At 42.1% G+C, this 20,034-nt stretch overlaps 1 long non-coding RNA gene across 1 annotated transcript; it reads right to left on the reverse strand.

The window, feature by feature from the left end:
• Window positions 1–986: 986 nt before the first annotated feature.
• LOC138223327 (uncharacterized) lies at window positions 987–18,641 on the reverse strand. Its single transcript, XR_011181754.1, has 2 exons — window positions 17,629–18,641; window positions 987–1,666 (listed from the first exon to the last, which is right to left on the reverse strand). It is a non-coding gene; the product is annotated as an uncharacterized lncRNA (long non-coding RNA).
• Window positions 18,642–20,034: the final 1,393 nt, after the last annotated feature.

A 20,034-nucleotide genomic window follows, 5' to 3' on the forward strand; every position in this document is an offset into this window, starting at 1 on the left:
TTGTTGGTAAATCCGGTGGGGTATTTGTACGTAGACAGTGGTTTGGAAGTTTCTCTTGCAAGCACACAGAGTACTGATGCTCACTTGGGTGCTGCTGCACAGGTGATGTGGAAAACGAGGTTGAGCCGGATGAATTGGGGACCTCCAGCATCGCAAGGGCTGAGACTGTCTTCTGAAAGGGGTAGGTGCCCCGTGTCCCGTTATATGGCACTGACAAATCCGAGCCCCCATCCTCTTTACGAAAGCAAATAAAAGAGCATAAATGATCAACAGCTCAGGTGCCTGTCATAGGCAGAGAGCAGGACTCAGCTGGACTCGTTGGCAGGGAGCAGCTACATCCTCTTCCCCCTTTGAATCGCTGCTAAGACCCTCCATCGTCGACTCTGCAGAAAGCTGTGTTGTGTTTTTTTGCACCTAGCCTTATTTTTCATGGAAGTCGTGGGACTTGCTGAAACCAGGTGAGAAAATGGACGTTAATCCATGCCTGGGCTGATTTAGAAATTCTGAGGCTGTCCCGTACTCTCGTGTGTCCTTGTGGATAGACCTTCATCTTTCCTCATCGTGCTACAGGAGGCGATAGGGTCAGGAGGTTTGGACCCGTGTTCTGATAAAGTCGGTCTGGCTTTCCCTCGCTGTCTGGATCTGGTGAGGAAAGGATCTGACCTGCTCGCTGCTCCTCATGCGCTGCCCAGGTGGCGCGACTCCAGCGCCTCTCTGGCCAGGGACAAGTAATGATAAAGATACGGAGCGACCTACTTGTGGCTTGAAGTGATGAGCCCCTACAGCAAAAACTCAATTTTTGTTTATGCCGGCGCTTTTGGAGAAATAAAGGATCATCCCAGTGAATGTTAAATGTGGGTTTAACAACTTCAATAAGAGGGTTACACACTACTTACTGTGATCCACAGTCAGCGTGCAAGCTGTAAGCCCCTGGTTCGCATTAACCTTCCAGATCACAGCAAATAAAGCGGAGCAGACTTCAGCAGTTTATGAATTGAATTAAATTTATTGATTTAAACCTGCACATGAAAATCAAGAAAGGAATGACAGTTTGTTTATACAAAGGCAGTCTTCCCCCCCCCCCCCCACCTCTTACATGCATCTCCACAAAATCAATGAAGGCAAATGAAAATATGTAAAATGCCTCGTAATATAAATACCCACCTTGATCACGTGTGCATGCGTGTGAACGCTTACCAGACACGCACCTACTGTATGTGTTTGCATATGCACAGCTGCTGATCCTCCTGTTAGGGTACACAACGCCGTATGGAGACTCGGGAGCGGTCAAGTAGCGAGGTGAAGATTACCGCTATCGCTTTTTCACGGCATTGACCGGGGCTAGAGCACGTAATGGCTCGGGCTCAGCCCACCAGTTCAGTGCAGGCGTGATGGATCTGTGGAGATCAGCCATCATCATTTCCCCATCGACAGCGTCTCGCAGGCTGTTTGTCTTCAGCCTGCCGTCTGGTCGGGGCAGAGCCGCGCGGCGCTGCGTCCCGGGAGCCCTGCTGGCCGCTGGGTGTGGGGGCGATCAATGCACAGCTACAGCTGGTTGAAGGGGACCAAATCCATTGAACAGTTGATTTGGTTCCATTTTACCAGCTTTAGCAAAGCATTTTGGGGGATCGGTGCTGGTTGTTGCAGGGAAGGGGGTGAGCAGGCCCTGGGAAAGGAGAGAAACCTCATCAACTCTTTCTACCAACACAACAGCGCAAGAACAGCAATAATCCCACACTGTGACAAAAAACACATCGGAGGTTATAAATCAAGAGTGAAATATATACAGCAGTATTTATCACTGGTAATGGTATACCCAAACTTATTCACCAGCAGGCTGCGGATGGTATCTTATCTTCAGGGGTTCCGACTTTATATTTGGTGTAGTGGAGGAATTTCAGTTAAAATAAATGATTGTTTTGAGGTACTGGATTAGAATTCTTTAAATACACACACTGTACCCCATGTGTGTGATGCACTATATATATTTTTGGTAAAGATGATCTTCTCAGTGAGTTGTGTATGGGTGGGCATCTGATTTAATAAACCTTTTAAAGGTGTTTTATGTGTTTAAGACACATTTAAAGAGATGTTGCCGACAGCCAGAACAACAACGGCAACATAAAATATGTTCTGGTGGTGTCGTCTGATTGATAATACTTGAGTAAGTAGTGGCGTTGTGGCCGTAGAGCAGAGTCTCTCTCTGTCTAGACTCGGGCTTGACAGTGACTGAGTCCCCAAGGAGAGCCGACGAAGTTCGCTGGCTCTCAGAGGGCAAACTGTAACGACTAGAGGAGCGCGCACGCTCACTCAGCGGCTCAGAAGGGAGGCCGCGGATGTGTTTGTGCAGCAGATGGTCGCGCACGGTGAAGAACAGCAGGTATTACTTAAAAATCGCACCGACTCTCCCAGCACTGAAAACAACTGCTGAACTGACATACTGTAGCTGCGCCGTGATTTCGTTTATTTACTCGGGTTGGATCCTGGCAGTTCGAAAAGCCACATGAAAAATGACAGCCATGCAATCTTTTTCTTCCTTATCATTGATAATTGCCAGGACTGCAAATTGCTCTTCATCTGAACTGCTGTCAGCAAGATCAGTTAGCAGACATTCAGCCCATTCCAATATTAACTCACCCATGCACCGGCCCTGCTGCATATCGAGTACAATTTACCATCACTATTGTTTCTACACAAAATACCAAAAGCAACATTTTCAATGTGCTTTGTACAAAATACACTGCCAGACTGTCACCAGCAACCACATAACCATAAAAAAGATGTCACATCTTGACGAAGTATTTATAGTAGAGGACAGAAGCTGTACATAAAAGGTTTCCATTTATTCCGAGAACAGTTAAAAATTGCAGTAATTTATAATGGCATGTTAATGAGCGTTTGATTTTTATGAAACGGTTCTGTACATCTACTGACGGATAGCAAATCGCCATGTGCACAGGATAGGAGGACAAGTAAGATTCCTGAAAATTTGCTGCACTATGTCTTTTACACAGTAAAGACAGGCGAGCTACAGTACTGTGTGAAAAGTGCACAAATCAATCATAAAACATCATTTAACAAAAAAGTTTTTTTCAACTACTACAGTACCTTAACAGAATGGCATTTGTCTTTATTTGTGAATATAATGACTGAAGAAAAAGAAAGTACTCTAAAGAATTTAGAGGTAGCAGCATGGTGCTCTCAATTCAATTCCGTTTATTTTTATATAGCGCCTTTCAGAACAAGGTTGCCCCAAGGCGCTTAACAAAGCAAGCCACTGCAAGAGGTAGATGGTCAAAGTCATTGTCTTTGCTGCAGGTAGAGATAATGAAGTAGTCCTGCAGTATGTGGGGTAAGACACGCCTGTCCACTTCCGTGCTCATGCGGAAGGTGTAACCAGCACCAGGTCACCAGCAAGCCAGCCGGTCTCTGCTGAGAGCCCCAGTGCCTGTCCGATTAGAGTGGGGGCTGTGTGACCCCCCGGCAGAGAGCTGTGGAAACTGAGCAGCTTGGGCAAACTGCTTGTCGCATGGCCCTTTTAACAGTCTTGACACAAACAGCCGACCTGATAATAGAACGATTTCCTGATGTGCTTTTATCAAAACGGCTTGCTGCTGATGTCTAGAGAAACAGAAAAGGGAGACAAAGACGGAAGTGGTCAGGAGGTAAGGCTAACGCCAGTGACCACTGGGTTTTCAATGTCAAGCGCACCTGGAGATACAGTACTGTAGGTGAAGTGTAGGAATGTGGGAAGCTAAGTGCCAGTTTCCCTTTAAAGCGTGAAACAAAGTGGAGTAGGGCGCAGTGAATCTCCAGTAAATACATGAGTTGTGCATACAGCCTTTCTGCCATAGATTTCTTCCCAGTCATGTCAGTGGTGAAAAGTGTGTTTTGGGCTATGAAGCAGGGCAGGTCAGTGTGCTGTGTCAGTCGCTCTTCAGAGCCAGGGTACAGCTGTCACCACGGGGTGCTCCATAAACTTTATCTCAATGAATTGCACTTAGGGGGGTTTCTAACTGCTAATAGGCTCTTCTAATAAATGATCGCGCAGGACTGGCTTCTAAAAACAAAGAATTTATCATGGGCATGTCAATATTGCTAATGAAGCAGCAAGATCCAGCACACAGCAGAAAATAAACTTAAATTGACCCCTCTGTCGTTCTTGCTCCTTCGCTATTCCTCATTCTCATTCTCTCTCCGTCTCCCTCTGCCTCGCTTCTCACTTCTCCCTCGGCCTCCGCCCTCCGCCCTCCGCCCCTCGCCCCTCGCCCCTCGCTCGCTGAGCCCGCAGCGCGCAGTGTTGTGGGACGCTTGGGAAGCAGGAGCTCCGAGCGGCGGTGCCTCCGTCGCACGCAGCAGGTGTATCAACCTTCAACCCCCAGGTGCTACGAGGCGATCCTTTCTCCTCAAAATACGCAAATCAGATTTCGAATTAACCGCGCGAGCAATTTGTCAGCGAACGAAACATTAAACTGTGGAACAAAACAATTGAGACCATTGATTCGTCTTTTCTGGCGTTATCTTAATGAAGTGAACGCTCGCCTGGCTAATGACCTAGTAATGTTTTTTTTTTTCTCTTGCTTTCTTTCTCACACGCTCTCACAGATAAATACACTTTTGCAGAGTTCATTTCGGCACATCTTCAAAATGAGGAGAGAGTGGGGCGGCTGTAGCCACCCGTTCCCTTAGAAATGGTAGATCTTTTTTTCTCTCACCTTTTTGTTTTGAACTTTTCTTTACGAAATATTTCATGTAAACTGAAGCCCTGCGAACTGAAGACACTGCAGCTGACAGCGGAGTCTGTTACTAGTGGAGGAGAAACACCCTACACTTTGCATTCCAGAGGCATTAGGGCTGCTACAGAAGGATAATACTCCATTAATTCATAAATGCTTAGTGGCATATCTATTTATTTCAAATGAAATGCACCATAATATTCACACATCAGGAATGAGTTGGGGCGTCTTAAATACTACTGAAATTATTGATCATTGCTTTTTACTTATTAAAATTTTATTAAAATAGAACATTCCGTGAAGTTGGCTATCGGGTCTTGCAGAGCAGGATGTTTTTTTTTTTACTTCAGCTAGAGTGGAAATCTGCTAATTGTAGCACTTGACAATTGCTGAGAAACAGGAATGAATGAAGCAAATGACGTTAATTTAAGCTGCTCAATAAAAAAAAAGGAAAATTTAGCACCGACACACATTTTTAGACCGAAGTGAGATACTCGCATTCCTGGATACCCACACTAGATAGTGGTCAATTTGGCTTAGATTTTAATTCACTGTACTACTGCCGAGCTGACCTGAGCTGTCTTTGATTTCTTGATTATTCTTAACTTGCGATATAATGTAACTGTGTATAAACTCTGCGAGTGTGCGTGGGTCTCGGATGGTTATTGTTACAATGCTGTTGCATTCTAGAAAGTGTGTAAGAAACAGATATACTATCGGCTCCAGTACTCCAGATATACTATCGGAGTTGCCAACTCCAATACTCCAGTTTTAGTTCAAATGGACCCCTGCTTATCTACACTTTCACATCGTTAAAAAATAGTTGCAAAGATGAACGGATCATTCACTGAATTCATTCGCATTTAAATGAAAATGAAAATCCATTTTATTTTCATATTATTTCTAAGGCGCCTACAATTCTACTTATTTTGCCAGTGTTTAACATTTGCTTCTGACACAAGTCTAACACCAGCCCTGCAGCCCTGAAGCCCCTAAGCAGCCCGAGCAGAGCCACTGAACCTGCCAGAGACATACAGTACATGGATCCTGTAAAAGACATCTGAGCACTTCTCCCAAGCTAAATTTTCACACCCTGCAAACTTAGCATTTGCTGTAATTCTCCATACACTTTCGGCTTTAGTATGATCTGCACAGTCGTATTCCAGGATTACAATTTTACCGTTTTGTTTTATCTTTAACCAGCGGTTCTCCAGTACGGTATCTGATTGTCTCAATGCAAAAACACGAGCAACAGCCAAATTCAAGCTCTGCCGTTTGGACAGCTCAGCAGGACAGCGCAGCCGGTAAAGGGAAAGCATTTTTGTTATCTCGTGGTAACGCTTGGCGCCATTCAAAAAGTAGATTTTTTTTAAACAAAAAAACCCCCGCTTTTTTTCACCCCCTTTCTCTTTTTTTTTTAATAAACTTGTCATCAAAGAGCAATAACAAATTGATGAGGGTCTTCCAAAGACATAAATTCAATTTCGAGTGGACTAAATGAATGCAGAGGAGAAGAGAGAGGCTGCCTGCCTGTTTTTTGCTGTCCTTTGCAAAACTGCAAAATAGATTTTTGTGTCTTATTACAGCACAGACAAGGCCGGTATGTAACAAAAACTAGTTTAATTATAGAGTTAAAATGATAATAACAGCACTAATAAAAGACTGGAACTGAATCTGTAGTGGGAGAGGTTATGTCCTTTGCAGTAAATCCAATTTCCATGTGATTTTTTTAATTCCAGACCCTGATAAGAGAATATATTGTCCTGAAAGCAGTCTGTAGGATTCAGAATGCTTCTCTTCTACGTGGAAACAGATGAGTGTCTTGATAACTTGTGTCTGAAGTTGTGCTCTTGTAGTCGCCATGTGACTGACCTCTCAGTGCCATTTTCCTTAACCCTCCGGTTCATTCGCTCTCAAGTTCTTTAATAGTTGAGCTCTGAAATGGCCCAATGAGCTGTGAACTCCGAACCTCTTTGTGTTAAACCAGTACAGACTTTTCATTAACCCACTAAAGCTCGCTGGAACGGTCTGATGTTTTTCTGGGTGTAGTTTGTTTTGGGAAGCACAGCTACTATCTTTTTTTTTTTCGGTCTCTAAATCCTGATTGGTGCTTGGGGAAAAAATGATCACATCCTTAGGTAAATCAAAATATACAGTATGATTGATGTAAGCATGTTGTGTTTTTTAAGATATGAAGATTGAGATGAATATTCAATTATCCTAGATGGCATTGCTCTCTGCTGTTGTAAGTGTAGGCGGTTGTTATGGATACATATTGTATATAAAGTATATTTTCCACCTCGCACGTCTGTGCGTTAGTCTTAGATGGTGACTTGAGTGTTTTCTCATTCTCTGTCTTTTCTGACACTGGGATTGCCTGTCTGCATGGGGACAGCTGGGTTCTGGTCCTCTTTCACAAGTGTCATTGCTTTTGGATAAGAGGAGGGCAAAGACTGTGCCCCACAGAGCTAAAGGTGCCATTTTAAGGCTGGTTTTTCAGTGGCAATGGCAGCTGGGAATGGCAGCTATTAATATCAGCTGTTCTGGAGAGTCATCCTGCCTGTCAGACAGTTGTGACCCCCCCCACCACCAAAAAAACCTGCTCCTCGTTGGCCCTCACCAGTGGCCTTTATAACAAGCAGGGTGCACTCAGGCCTTTGCCTTATCTGGGCACAGCAGCACATGCTCTCAAGGCCCAGATATCCAGCTTTTTAAGAGCCATGTCTAAAAAAAGGGACATCTGTTCTCTGGCATCAGTCAAGTCGTGTTGCGTACCTCCCCACCCCACTAACGTGATCCCGATAACAGGAAAATCACGGGACGACTTCAGATTGGACGTGCAAATGCGTTCGAAGCTTTACTGGCTACTGTGAATGAATTGAAAGCGACATGTTCAGTTTCTGTAAGACCAGTGTTCAAAGTAAAGCATTTGTCTTCAGTGTCTTGAGGGCATGCAGTTAACCACTCTGCTCAAAAATAGGATTTTTAAGGTATTACTGATGCTTCGGAGAATTCACTAATTCTTAAATTTGTACGATAATTAGATATTTTAGAATTCAATATGTAATAAGATGAGTGAAGAGTTAGTGTAAAATAATTTTGCGTTTGCCAGAGAACATTAGCAGCAATGCATCTACTGTAGCAGACAGACAGACGTTTGTCTCAACATGGGTAAAATTACATTATAAATACATTTAGCACAGCATTGCGCAACAACAGATTGAGCTAGTGAACTCCTACAGAAGAATGGCCCTGTTTTAAGAGCTTTTATTATTTTATGCCATGTTGTTGTAAGAATTACTTGGCCTCGCCTTCAGATAAACAGTGACTCTCAGCGGCAGATGCAATATTATGGTACAGGCCTCTATAAATTTTAATTAGCCAGCTAATTAGGTTGTTTTAGACTCGGTGCAATAGCAAGTTGACCTTTGATCCGACTATAAAGTTTAATGACGTTTCCTTGCCAAGCCCAGGATTCACTGAATGTTTTTTCTTTTGTTGTTTTTGTTGTTGTTGTTGTTGAAATAGTCGTGGTAACCCAGGGTGGCCGGGGAGAGACTCTTTGGTGAGGCCTGTGCCAAGAGGCCTGGGATTCGCAGCCCGGCACCTGTCCCTGGCCCAGGCCAGTGTCAGGGAAGGGAGAGCTACTGCAGTGCAGTGCTGCTTTCTCATCCCCTGCAATCGGACGTGCGCAGCACCCCAGCCTGAGTCAGCACAATTCCTCTTTTGATTGGTTGATCCGAGCAGGATACTTGCAATTTATGCTAAAGGAGAGACAACGTCAGCCTCCCATAACAGTAACAGTAGTTGAGATTTTTTTAAGTGTTTTGTCAGGACCGCCCATTACATTCCTAGCCGTGCTCATTTTTGAAAATGTACTTTTTTAACGTTTTCGGCACGGTCCACCCTCCTTTTTTCCGTTCCACTTTTCCCATCACCTTTACCCTCAACAGCACTGTGGTTTGCGCCCATGCCTCGGTTTCTTCGTATCACTTTTTAATTCTTCTTTCTTTGAAACAAACTTCATCGCCAAAGCAGGTTTTTTGATCGACCAGCTGCTTCTGCAGCAGCTAAAATATCTGTCCTGTGGGTCAATGTAATCTTGCTTAATAGCGGTTTACTCTTCAACACAACATTTTTCTTGTTAGGACGACAGTTTCAAATGAGATTGCTGATGCGCTCCTTCACTAATGCTTTTACCAGGGACAGCCTATGCTTTTAAATACTTGTGCAATAAAATGCTCTACAGCTCCAGATGAGAGCTCTATTAAATTTGGATCGCTAACCATCCCCATCGGTTTCTTTCTGGACACCCAGATTTACTGGACTGCTTTTTCGCCATTGGACTAGGCTTAATTAATTTTACAGTTAACGTTCACGGCAAAGCTTCAAAATGAGGAGGAAGGTGTAATTACTGTACACAGGAGGTTGTACTGCAAAGGGTTTCACAGGTAGCCTCTACTGCAGTGAAGACAGACAGGAGAGCAAGAAAAGCAGAGAGTTTCCCTTATTTATTAATTAAGAAAAGCCCTGATGTTATTTTAACTATCTCCCCCCCCAATAAAAATTGTTTCTCAGAAGTCATTCGTTTCATTCTCTGCCTTGGACGGTTTTCAAACTTCGCGTGTGCTGCCGCAGTCCAGCTCAGTGAGTCCTAGTTAACTTTTATTGGTATTTTAACCATGTCTTCATTATCATAAACACTGTGGGGCCAAAGCCATTCTCAAGCACCTTCAGACAGAGAATTAGCATCCCGTTCTTAGGTTACACAAGGGTTATCTTCTAGCAAATATTGTAGATTTACTCTGGAAAAAGTCAATAAATCTCTCTTAATTATGCATTTATACATAGACCAGATATGTGCAGTGTTTTGATGTACTTTACAACTAAAAATGTATTTTAAAGTTGGCATGAAAATATAATACTGCACAGAGTGAAATCACTCGAGCACTTATCTGTCATGTTACGGCACTGGCGGTGATGTGGCTGGTGTGTGGATGCCCCAGTTCTCATCCGTTCCGTACGATCTGGCCAACTTGAAACATTTGATCAGGAAAGAATGGAAAACAACGCAGTTGTTGCTGAAACTTGGGGGGAGAAGCATCTACTAGACTTCATACTGTCAAGAGCTTAATCAGCTTGCTGTGTTCTCATAGAGAGAAGCTGCTGTAAACTTGGCAGCCATTTTTCAACCAGTGGCTAAATTTCCTGACCGGGTGACAGGCCCAGACGTCTTGCTTATCTGTTTGAAGTGGCATTTGCTGATACATTATCGGGGCTGTCGCTCACACCAAAGGGCATTCCTGTCCCCAGTCCGACATTCCCGCTTTCAGTCTGTCTCACACCAGAGGTCTGTCTCCTGTCAGCGTCGGCAAGTCCCGGTGTCTCTAGCGAAGGCTTTCTGCTCCAGCCTGTGACAGGAGTCTGGACAGCTCCACTCACTGCACTGCCTGGTTGCTCATACACTGTCTGACTATCTTTAACAGAACAGCAAGCTACACAACTTGCAGCCTTTAGTTCCATTTGTTTTGTGTTCCTTTTTCTCTCCAGTTTGAGTGCCTTTCTGCAGTCTCTCTCATCTTTTCTTGATTTGGTATTCTCGTAATTTAGGAGAAAAAAAGACGATCTTTGCAAAGTGAACACGGCCAAAATTCACCAGCAACAGCCATCCTCTCTACTGAATACGAAACTATGAAGCAACACTTTTGCAGCAGTTGAATTGACACTCATTTTAAAAGCCAAGTTCATTTCCCCACCTTATTCAAATTATAGCATATGAACCAAGAAATGGTCTGAATACATCTTTTGCAGTACGTTTTTCTCAATCTTAAAAACACCCACTAATTTCTAAGCAGCCAGTGATTGTCTGATTTTTCACATCTAGAAATTCCACTTTTTTAACAGTGGAATATCCTCTCCTGCTGAAGAGTAGGGACAGTTTAGTAGGTTGGCTCACAGCTTTAGGCATCTGACTCGTTGAACTGTGCACCCTTGTCTGAGAAATTCATACAGTGTAGGTTTGTTTCCTAACATTGCGAACTGCATGGTGGACTCCGCTCCATTAGAAACATACCCGAAAAAAGCAGTACCTCGGTCACAGTGCAGTGCACAGTTTCAACGGCACAGCCTCCATAGTTTTGCTCTGCCCCAGGAGAGATTCCATTGATCACGAGTAGAAGCCTCTATTGATGAGAAAATACACCAGCAATGCCAGTTGTCTGGCTATCTGTCTTCCTTGTACCTCAAGAAACCTCCCTTGTTTTGCAACATCAGAACCATTTCAAGTGTCATCTGCTCTGCAAATGTGCTGCTGTGATTCCTGACATAATCTTAAATACCGTATCTGCATTTATGGTGCAATGCATTAATCACGGCGTTTGGTCTGTATTTATAGACAGTGGCATTTATGCCTTTTTATTTTTAAAACTACAAGGTGGAAAGAACGTTAAAGCGACACAGTTCCAAGGACATTTTAACAGCCTTTTCTAATATGTACGCTGCTTTTCTGCCGGTATGTCACTTGAAAATAAGCAAGCTAGGCTAATGGCGTTTAAACTCTGTTATAATAAGAGTAATAATGAATAGAGAAGAAAATGGGCAATAGCCTCAAGAGGACGTTTAGACGCATCTTTCTTCAAATGCATTTGAGTGATTGTTTCTTTCTTCAATAACTGGTTCAAATAATGTTTTCTTATAGCTCTCTCTGGCTTTTAGCTGAATTCGCCGCCGTTGTAGAATGCTAACTAGGTTCTCACTGTCACTGCATTCTTGAAATATGCACTTTAAGGAAGATATCTGATTGGTGATGCAGTCCAGGGCATCATCTTCCTACTTAGTGAACTGTTAAGACATCAATCTACATAACAATACAATTTTCAATTAAACTCGGCTTACAGTATTGCACTATATGAGTATATGCCATAAAACACTCTCTGGATACAAAGTATGTGGCATTATTGTGCTTCAAAGAATTCTGACCACTATATGATCTTTTTTTCCTGTTAAAAGTTTTTTTTTAAAAAATTGTTCTGTTCTAGGCTCTGAGTAACTGGACTTGTCAATGGGGTGAACTTTGTATTTTCAAAATAATAATAATACAAATCATTTTAATTCAAATATCTTCATTCAGTGGTCTGTCATTTTGCAAATGTTAGCTAAAAAAGTGTCTGGGTGGCTTTTTTCATTTTAATTACCTCCTAATAGCTGACAGTTCCCCTGAATTTTAAAATGTTGGATGATTAATTTTAGGTTCCCATCCACTTAAATTAGAGGATAATTTAAGTATTCTAGAATTAAATTTATTCCAGAAGTGGCACGTTCCCTAGATTAATCCACGAACCCTAACTGTCCTCTCATCCCTCAAACCCAAACACACGTCTGTCTTTCTGCACAGATTACAGACACCTACAAACTCATAGTCCCTGACATCCCCAGCTGGTAGACTTTGAATCCACAAGGAAAAGATGAAAAAGAGCATCTTGTGTTATTTTATAAGCAAGTTTTTCGAAAACTGGCCTTTTGACCCATACTGTACATACGTTATGAGATTTTTCCCCGTGTCTGAGTAATAGAAGAATATGAATTATAGTAATGTGAATATTAATCGGCCCTGGCCATTTCTCAGTGCTGAAAAGCAGACCTGTCTAAACATACTTTTCAGACTTTATGTAAAGCCTTCCATAATTTATATAAGCTTCACTCATATAAATATAAGGTTAGCAGGCACAGACAGCTGTTTTGTTTAGTAGGACTCATCAGAGAGGTGAAGCTAATACACCATAACCCTGAAGTTTCTTACTTTATAGAACTAGATTCAAAGAACTTCAAATGGTAAATAAGTTAAACGCTTACTATGATCTATAAATACATGATAAGCAATAGAAAATGCTTTTTCCTTGGTAACATTTTTAAAATGTTTTTTACATAGTTTAATGGTAGGACCTTTGTGACAGAACAGATGATGATATGATATATGATGATAAGGATATTAAATACACACGTTTCATTTCATTATTGCACTGGAAATGTAGGCTTGGAGATTCAAATTCTGTTTTAGTTAGGAGTTCAAGGAAAGCAATTCAGAACTTAATAATAGAGCACACAAAGCAGTTTGCTAAAACTCTAAGAATGTTAAATATTATTTGCCCTTTTTAGCGCAATGCAGACTCTTGAATGAATGCAATAATTTACAATAGATTAAGATCTCACTTCTTTTTTTTTGTTTTAGTATGTCCATTTTTTGAGCAACTCAGTAGTAAAATTGAAAGCAGATTTATTTAATGGATAAATCCGTGCTTTATTGATGTGGTGTGAATAATAAAAAATTCAGCTGTGCTTTCACTACTGAAAAGATTAATCATTTTGGCAACACTGGAAGAAATACCCCCAGTTGAGGAACAAACGAGACTGTGGTTTTGCTTCGGAAAAGGCCGGGTCAGTCTGAGGCCCATGTGTGATATAAATCCTTGACACTCTCCCTCTTGCAAGTTATCCACCAGTATCTAATCAATGGGCACCAGCGATCAAGTCCTGGGGATGGACTCTGCACCTCAGTATGGTAGTAAATCCTCCATGTTTATGGTTCTCATTTTCTTTTTCTGTTCCCCTATTGCTGTACTTGTTGCTGCTGCTGCATGATTATTGGATTGAAACCCAAACAGACATTTCTTCCACTGATTGAACAAATTGATCCCGGATTTATTTTTTTTCCTCCTCCTGAGAGAGGCGGACGGCGAGCTTGGAGGCCCCCCTTGTGGAGCGACGGCATGGAGCTGTGCCTCTCCCGGGCCCTGCCTCTCGTGTCCCTCCCTCGGCCTACCCGCCCGCTGATGGTATCGGGCCTGACACCCCCACTGGAGGGGCTGTGCTAGTTTCAGCCCCTGCTCCCTGTAAGAGCTGCATTGCAGCTGAGGGCTCTGGCCTGGTTCCTGCTTTAGCCCAGCTCTGAACTGGAGGACCAGTTTTGTCAAAATAAACCCCCCAGACTGGACCAGAGCCTATGCTGGATCTGCAGCAGGGCTACTTACAGATAAGAAATGACTTGTTTCTGGATTCAGTACCTCTTCACGTGGTTCCCTGCTGTAATATTTATTCATTTAATGATTTTTCTCAGTGCAGAGGTGGATAATACTACTACCGCCCTTGTTTTTATTTTAACAGTTTGAATGTTTAGACGTGTTGTATGAGGTTAAGACGAGGACCGGAGGATTTGTGTTCTCTGAACAGAGCACAGGAACACAATTCCTCCCGTGTGTTTTGCTGTAAAGTGGCAGTGCAGGCCTTTGGGTCACAGGTGAATGGTGCTGTGTAGATCCTAACGTGAGTAAATCCCACTTTTTTGGCGTTCAGAAGCGTATACGTGTTTGAAATTAAAGATTTCCATTTTGTCTCCGATTTTACTGTCACTGCTGGTCGGACGTGTAATTAAATGATTTTCGGTGATAACACACATACAGCAAATGGGTGAGAAAATCGTGTCTGTTGCCTCTGTGTATCGAAGACTGCAGCGGCAGAGATGAGCAGATTCCATTCTCCTTACATTATCTGAGGACTAATTCAGATCGTGAAACAGCTTATAAGACTACTTCTTTTAATGAGTGCTACTAAGTGGAGTCCTCTTCAATTTATTGTTTGAGATCTCCTCCTTCAAAACTGAACTTTTTGAGGTTAAGCCTTAATTTTAAGATTCAAGTTTGTCAATTTTTTTTCTTTCTGAATGTCCTGACTTCTTAAGGCTTCTTATCAGAAATAAAGAAGGTGAAATTGCGTATTATGCCTTTAAATCCTCGTTTTACAGGCTGCCAGAAAGATATAAGAAGGTATTAGCCTTTGTAGACCTATACAGTATGTGAAATCTTTTTATTTTAAATAACAGTACTTTTCCAAAAATACTACAATACCTTAAATTCTAGGCAAGATGTTGGTTTTGATTTCAGAAAATTCAAAGATTAATGGAGCCCACGCTATTTTCACTGTAAACAAAATCTGGTCCATTTACATTTCGTGGTCATACATCTTTAAAGGAAAATAATTCTAAACTTCGGCCTGCATGTTTTCAGAGTGGAAGCTAGTGGCATGTTATCTGGCATTATACTCCAGCAGATATCCTTTGAAACATAAATATCATTATGTAGATCAGAGTTACCCTTCTTGACTGTTAAGTGGAGTTTCTGGGCTCGTTGTCTGTCAGTAATAATATATCCACCATTCTCCCATTGTAAGGCTTGCGTCATGATGTCGATAGCACTGCGTCTGAATGCTCAATACAGCTCCTGCTTGAAAATACGCATGCCAAATAAGGGAGCTTTGAATATGGTAAGGACAAACGCCACTGAAGTGATTTTTTGTTATTCTGTTTTATAAATGGCAATTATTCCGCTACTAATTATTTTTTCTTCCAATTATTGACCGCTAATGTTTAAATTCTAAAGCTTAAGAATGAAAATTACACCCGAAGTTTTAAAGTGTAATGTTACAAAGGGACTGGCACAACGGGGTGACTGTTAACACTGTTGTCTCACAGCTCCTGGGTCTGGGGTTCAGTTCTGGGCTGGAGCACCCTTTGGGGTGGAGTTCGCATGTACTTCCCAAAGTGAAATGGGTTTCCCCCAGGTGCTGCGGTTACCTCCCTTTGCCAAAAGACAAGCAGAGTAGGTTTGACTGGGGCTATTCTACATCATCTCTTTCTCTGTTCCTGTGTTATGGAATGGCATCCTGTTCAGGGCGAGAGCTGTCACGTGATCTTAGTGGTGCCTTGCGCCCTATGTTTCCAGGATACAGAAACGAGGAAGAGCGGTTTTCTTATAACGAATAAGCGGATGTTATAAAGGCGTCAGATATTGTCTGATTCAGTAATACAAAAATACTCTTGACACCCAAAGCCACCTCATGTCCTGGTAGGAGATAAAAGAGAGAAGTCTCCCCATCTGCTCTGAGCTGCTCATGCACAGCCAGCACTCATCAGGCTACACAAAGTGGACCCAGCCAGATCTTGTCTTGTGGCATTGCCTTTCAAAGCCCCTGCCGCAGTCAGCATTATTGCATATTTAATGTCCTGATGAGCACTTCCACCTGCTGACACAGGCAAAGTGACAGAACAATACACCCCTCTGGAACAAGATCATCAATCGACTCCGCACTCGTGCTCTTCAGCAGCAAGGGAAGGGGGCAGGACAGCGCTCACAGAGCCTCGGGTTCCAGATTGTGCGTCGGACACACTCGCAGACACCACGTGCACTCTACGGGCTATAAATACCGTTCTGCATGCAAATGGAACTGCAACGGCTCTGCATGGAAATGCATGTTGCATATAGCTCACATCTACACAACATATATGAACCCTATTTGCAACAACAATTTGATTTGTGTGCATTATGCGCACAACAGTGAAGCCTCTTTTAATACCTATTTTTTTTATATATATACATCCACTCACATTTGTTAGCATCTCGGCCAAATCCTGCTATGTGCTTCTGCTCCTGGTAAATGCACGCAGACAATGGAATGTGTTTTGTATCTGTGCCCTGGCATCTGTCCTTTGTGTTTTGCGTGTGTTGGGATATAGTGGCCGCCACTCATATTTAAATTAAGACACCCTGTGTCTTAAATGAGTCAGTTCCTCAGAACATCTTCCCTGCCACTTTTGCGATATTGTCAAATAATGAGGGGATCTTATTGTCTATCATACAAGAATTTTAAGGCAGAGGATGCCCAGAATTATAGGCTATTATAAATTTAAAAATTAGCTGGAAACTGTAGTCTTTGTCTTATATTTCAGTGTTCCTAACATTGTGCTAGTTACAAAAGAGAGAGTACAGGTTCGCAGTATGAGACAGTTTTGTTGGCTTGCGACTCTTGTGTATTTACTCTACGGGAACAGTTTTCACCAACGGCACTGAGAATCCTGACACTCGCATACGGTGTACTGGGTTTTCATTTTCAAAATAACTTTTTGCTGCTTGACTGGGCAGCTGCAAGCCCATCTGTCACGTCCTTACTCGCCTCTCTTTTTCTGGTCTTTCGGGTTTGCCACATCTCTGCAAAGCTCACCTGTTCTTTACAGCTGGCTACCTGTCTGTCTGTCTTCCTCCATGGGCGGGGAGTCTCCCACCTGAGATACATACTTCTTTACATTCCATAGCTGGTCTTGTTCATATGGGCATATAAAGAAGTATGTCCCCCAAGCAGGTAGTTTCAATATGCGCATATAATCATGCTTGAAATAAGTGCTGATTCAGGATTTCAGCCCCCAAGAGAGCTGGAGATCTGTCGAAGCCTGTAATGTCCCCTTTTTCCCCTCCTCTGCTCCGTTCTTCATTGATTAATCTATATTTAGCGTAACAGCAATTACTTCAGAGCTTTACCTCATTATTGGGGTGCTCAGATTAATCAAAGAATTTTTGCACGGCCAGAGTCATAAACGAGTAATAATTTAGCAAATGGTCACATTTAAGGGATTTTATGTTATTGTGGTATTTCACTACATCCTATCAAATCCTTCCACTGTAATGTCATTTGCCTATAGAACAGTTAGATTTATGTTTTCAGATAACTAATTCTTTTTACAATTTAGTGCTAGAACCGCTGCTGAAACAGCGATAATTAAAACTATTTTTTAAAAAAGAGTAAGAAAGAACATTTACTGTCCGTTGTGCGCATTACCTCAGTCCTGGGCCCTATTCTGCTCCACACACCGCAGTTTTCAAAACTAAGCAATTTTCCAAGTATTTTTTTTTTGCTATATACCACTACAGTTTACAGCTAAAAAACATAACATTAATCCATATGTCATAGTGATAAGAACATTTCTGTGCAACCTACGCAGCATGAAAAAGACTTCACCTTGAATACAATGCCAAAGGTAAAAGCAGGAGAAGGGAAGGTAGGAGCTTACCTACTGGCTAAGTGAGTCCAAGGCTATCAAGTTAACTCACTCCCCCAGCCAGAGAGAAGAAGCATCATGGAAAAGGAAACCCCCATTTTTCGGTTCGGTTATCAGATGCTGTCTTTCAGTGTCTCCCTCCAAAAACTTTGGCCAAGATGTAGTCCAGAGAAGACGCATTCGCCTCGTGTGCCGCAGGCCTTCAGAGAAATTTGAAGGTTGCCGCTGATAGATAGATTGGGCTGGGGATGCGAGACTCAGGATAATTTGCTCCCACCAGAGTCTACCTCTCCTCCCCTCCAGTCTCTGTCTCTGTATCTTGCTCTGCTTCTGTCACTTTCTCTCTCATACTCTCTCTTTCTTTCGTTGCCTCCCTCCCTCTCTCTCTCTGTCTCTCTCTCTCCCCCCTCTGAGCTTTAAAGCTCTGGTAACAATGTGGACCAGGCGGCACTGCAGAAACTGATGATTGTACTGAATGGGAGGCTATAATGGGCAGATTTAGCAATCGGGTGCACACTTGGGGTCACCCAGTGCGCTTTGTGCTCGTTCAGCACTGTAACGACCGGCGCTTCTCTGGTCCGCTCACCTGAACTCCGGTTTGGTCGCTGTCATCTCGCCCCCCCCCCTCCAGCTCCTACCACCTCCCCTTCCTCAACTTCCTCTCCACCAATAGATCAATACCAATTTGCAGGCTAATGTAGAATGGCTGCTGCTGGTGTTAATGAATTTTACCATTTCTCACATTCCTTTAATGAATACGTTAGAGGAGGTTTAAGTAAACCTAACAAGTGGAAAACAAGTGCTCAAGAATAATGGTAGCTCAACACATTTTAAGGTCAACTCTGCCAGCTGCACTTGTCTGAATTTATAGCAGTTTCCTAGATGAAGTGTTCTTCTGATAGTCTGTTTCTAATACAATTAAAGTGGATTAAAGCTCCAGCCTTCACTGTGCAGAGTACACTATCCAACTATATACATGTGTACTCAAGCTGAATATAACTGTAGAAATGTGCAACTGCAGTCATAATATTGCATCATTTTATATTACTACTGTACTGTATATAATGCGCGCATTTAAGCACTATATCCTAACAGTATTCTAGAAGAAATTGAGATACATTATCGTGGTTATAAAATCACTTTTCGCTTCTTAAAACAGAATTAAGCAGGAATGTGACAACACACTTGTCATCTTTCTTTTACAAATTTCTTGAAAGAAGGAAAATTATTTGTTTCAAAATTAATATCGTTCAAAGCCTGAATTTTGAACGATTTTACCAATTTGTTCAAATACAAAAGTTTAGTGCATTGAGCATAGAATTTAAAGTAGCTGAAAATATGAACAAAATGGACATTTTTGTTTTGCCAAGATATACTGTCCATCCTTCCCAGAACGTGTAATAAGCTGTGAACACGAGCTGCACAAACAACATAACTGCAGAAAGCACATTTTATAAAATAACGAAAGCAAAAACCTTCATGTGTTTTCTAGAGAAGTATCTGCCCTTCAAACTAAGCAACCAAATGCTACTGTACATATATCATTCAGTGCATGTTGCAAAGTACATTGAGCTGGAAAAAATACTCTTGACTTGAGAGTAATTAAACTAAAAGTCTAGCTCATAAATCTAACTTATTTCATTCATTCTTTGTCCCTCTTATGAAAGCCCATTCGTATAAATCATGAAGAAAATGATAACTCACAATACACCTTCATCCCCCATGCCCCAAGTATGCAGTAATTAAAATAAAAAATGTTTGAAATTAAAATAGTCTTCATCTGGTCTTCCTAGGATTCTGGTTGTTGTCTTGCTTTATTTATACCTTGTAAAATAAATACATTTTCTACTCGAGGATAAAAGAGGGTCATTTTTTCACTGAGCATTGCTACCAACGTCCATCCCTCTGATCTATAAAGTCATTCAAATGCACCTCAGTCCACACCCTAAAGAAACCTAAATTTATTAACAAGCTACTCTCTCCCATCAATTTTCAAAGATCTGGTTAAGGAGGAATCCTTAAAAATCTAGAGCTGCCTGACAAATGAGGGAGCCATATTATTGTAGAGAGACAGACTGATCATCTGAGAATGCTGCTTTCTCCAAATTCAGGTGATGAAGGACAGAACATATTCACAGCCGGTAACCATCACCCCATCTTCACAAGCCTCTGTAACCCTCTCTTGCCTTCTCTTAGAATGTCTTTACATTTTACATGGAGTGCATGCATTTTGGCAATCTATAGATAGACATAGCTCCTGGGACTAAACTTTAGCAAGGCAGTTAAAAGCAACAGACGCCTCCTTCGTTCAAAAGCAGCAGACGCAAAATCATTTCAGAACTGACATCTATAAAACAATCCCTGCCGATCTCTCCTTTTCAATAGTCACTTAATTCCTCAGTGGGAGCGGTGGTGTAA

This window comes from Lepisosteus oculatus, chromosome 16 (genome assembly GCF_040954835.1).
Source record: "Lepisosteus oculatus isolate fLepOcu1 chromosome 16, fLepOcu1.hap2, whole genome shotgun sequence".
Taxonomy (NCBI): Eukaryota; Metazoa; Chordata; class Actinopteri; order Semionotiformes; family Lepisosteidae; genus Lepisosteus; species Lepisosteus oculatus.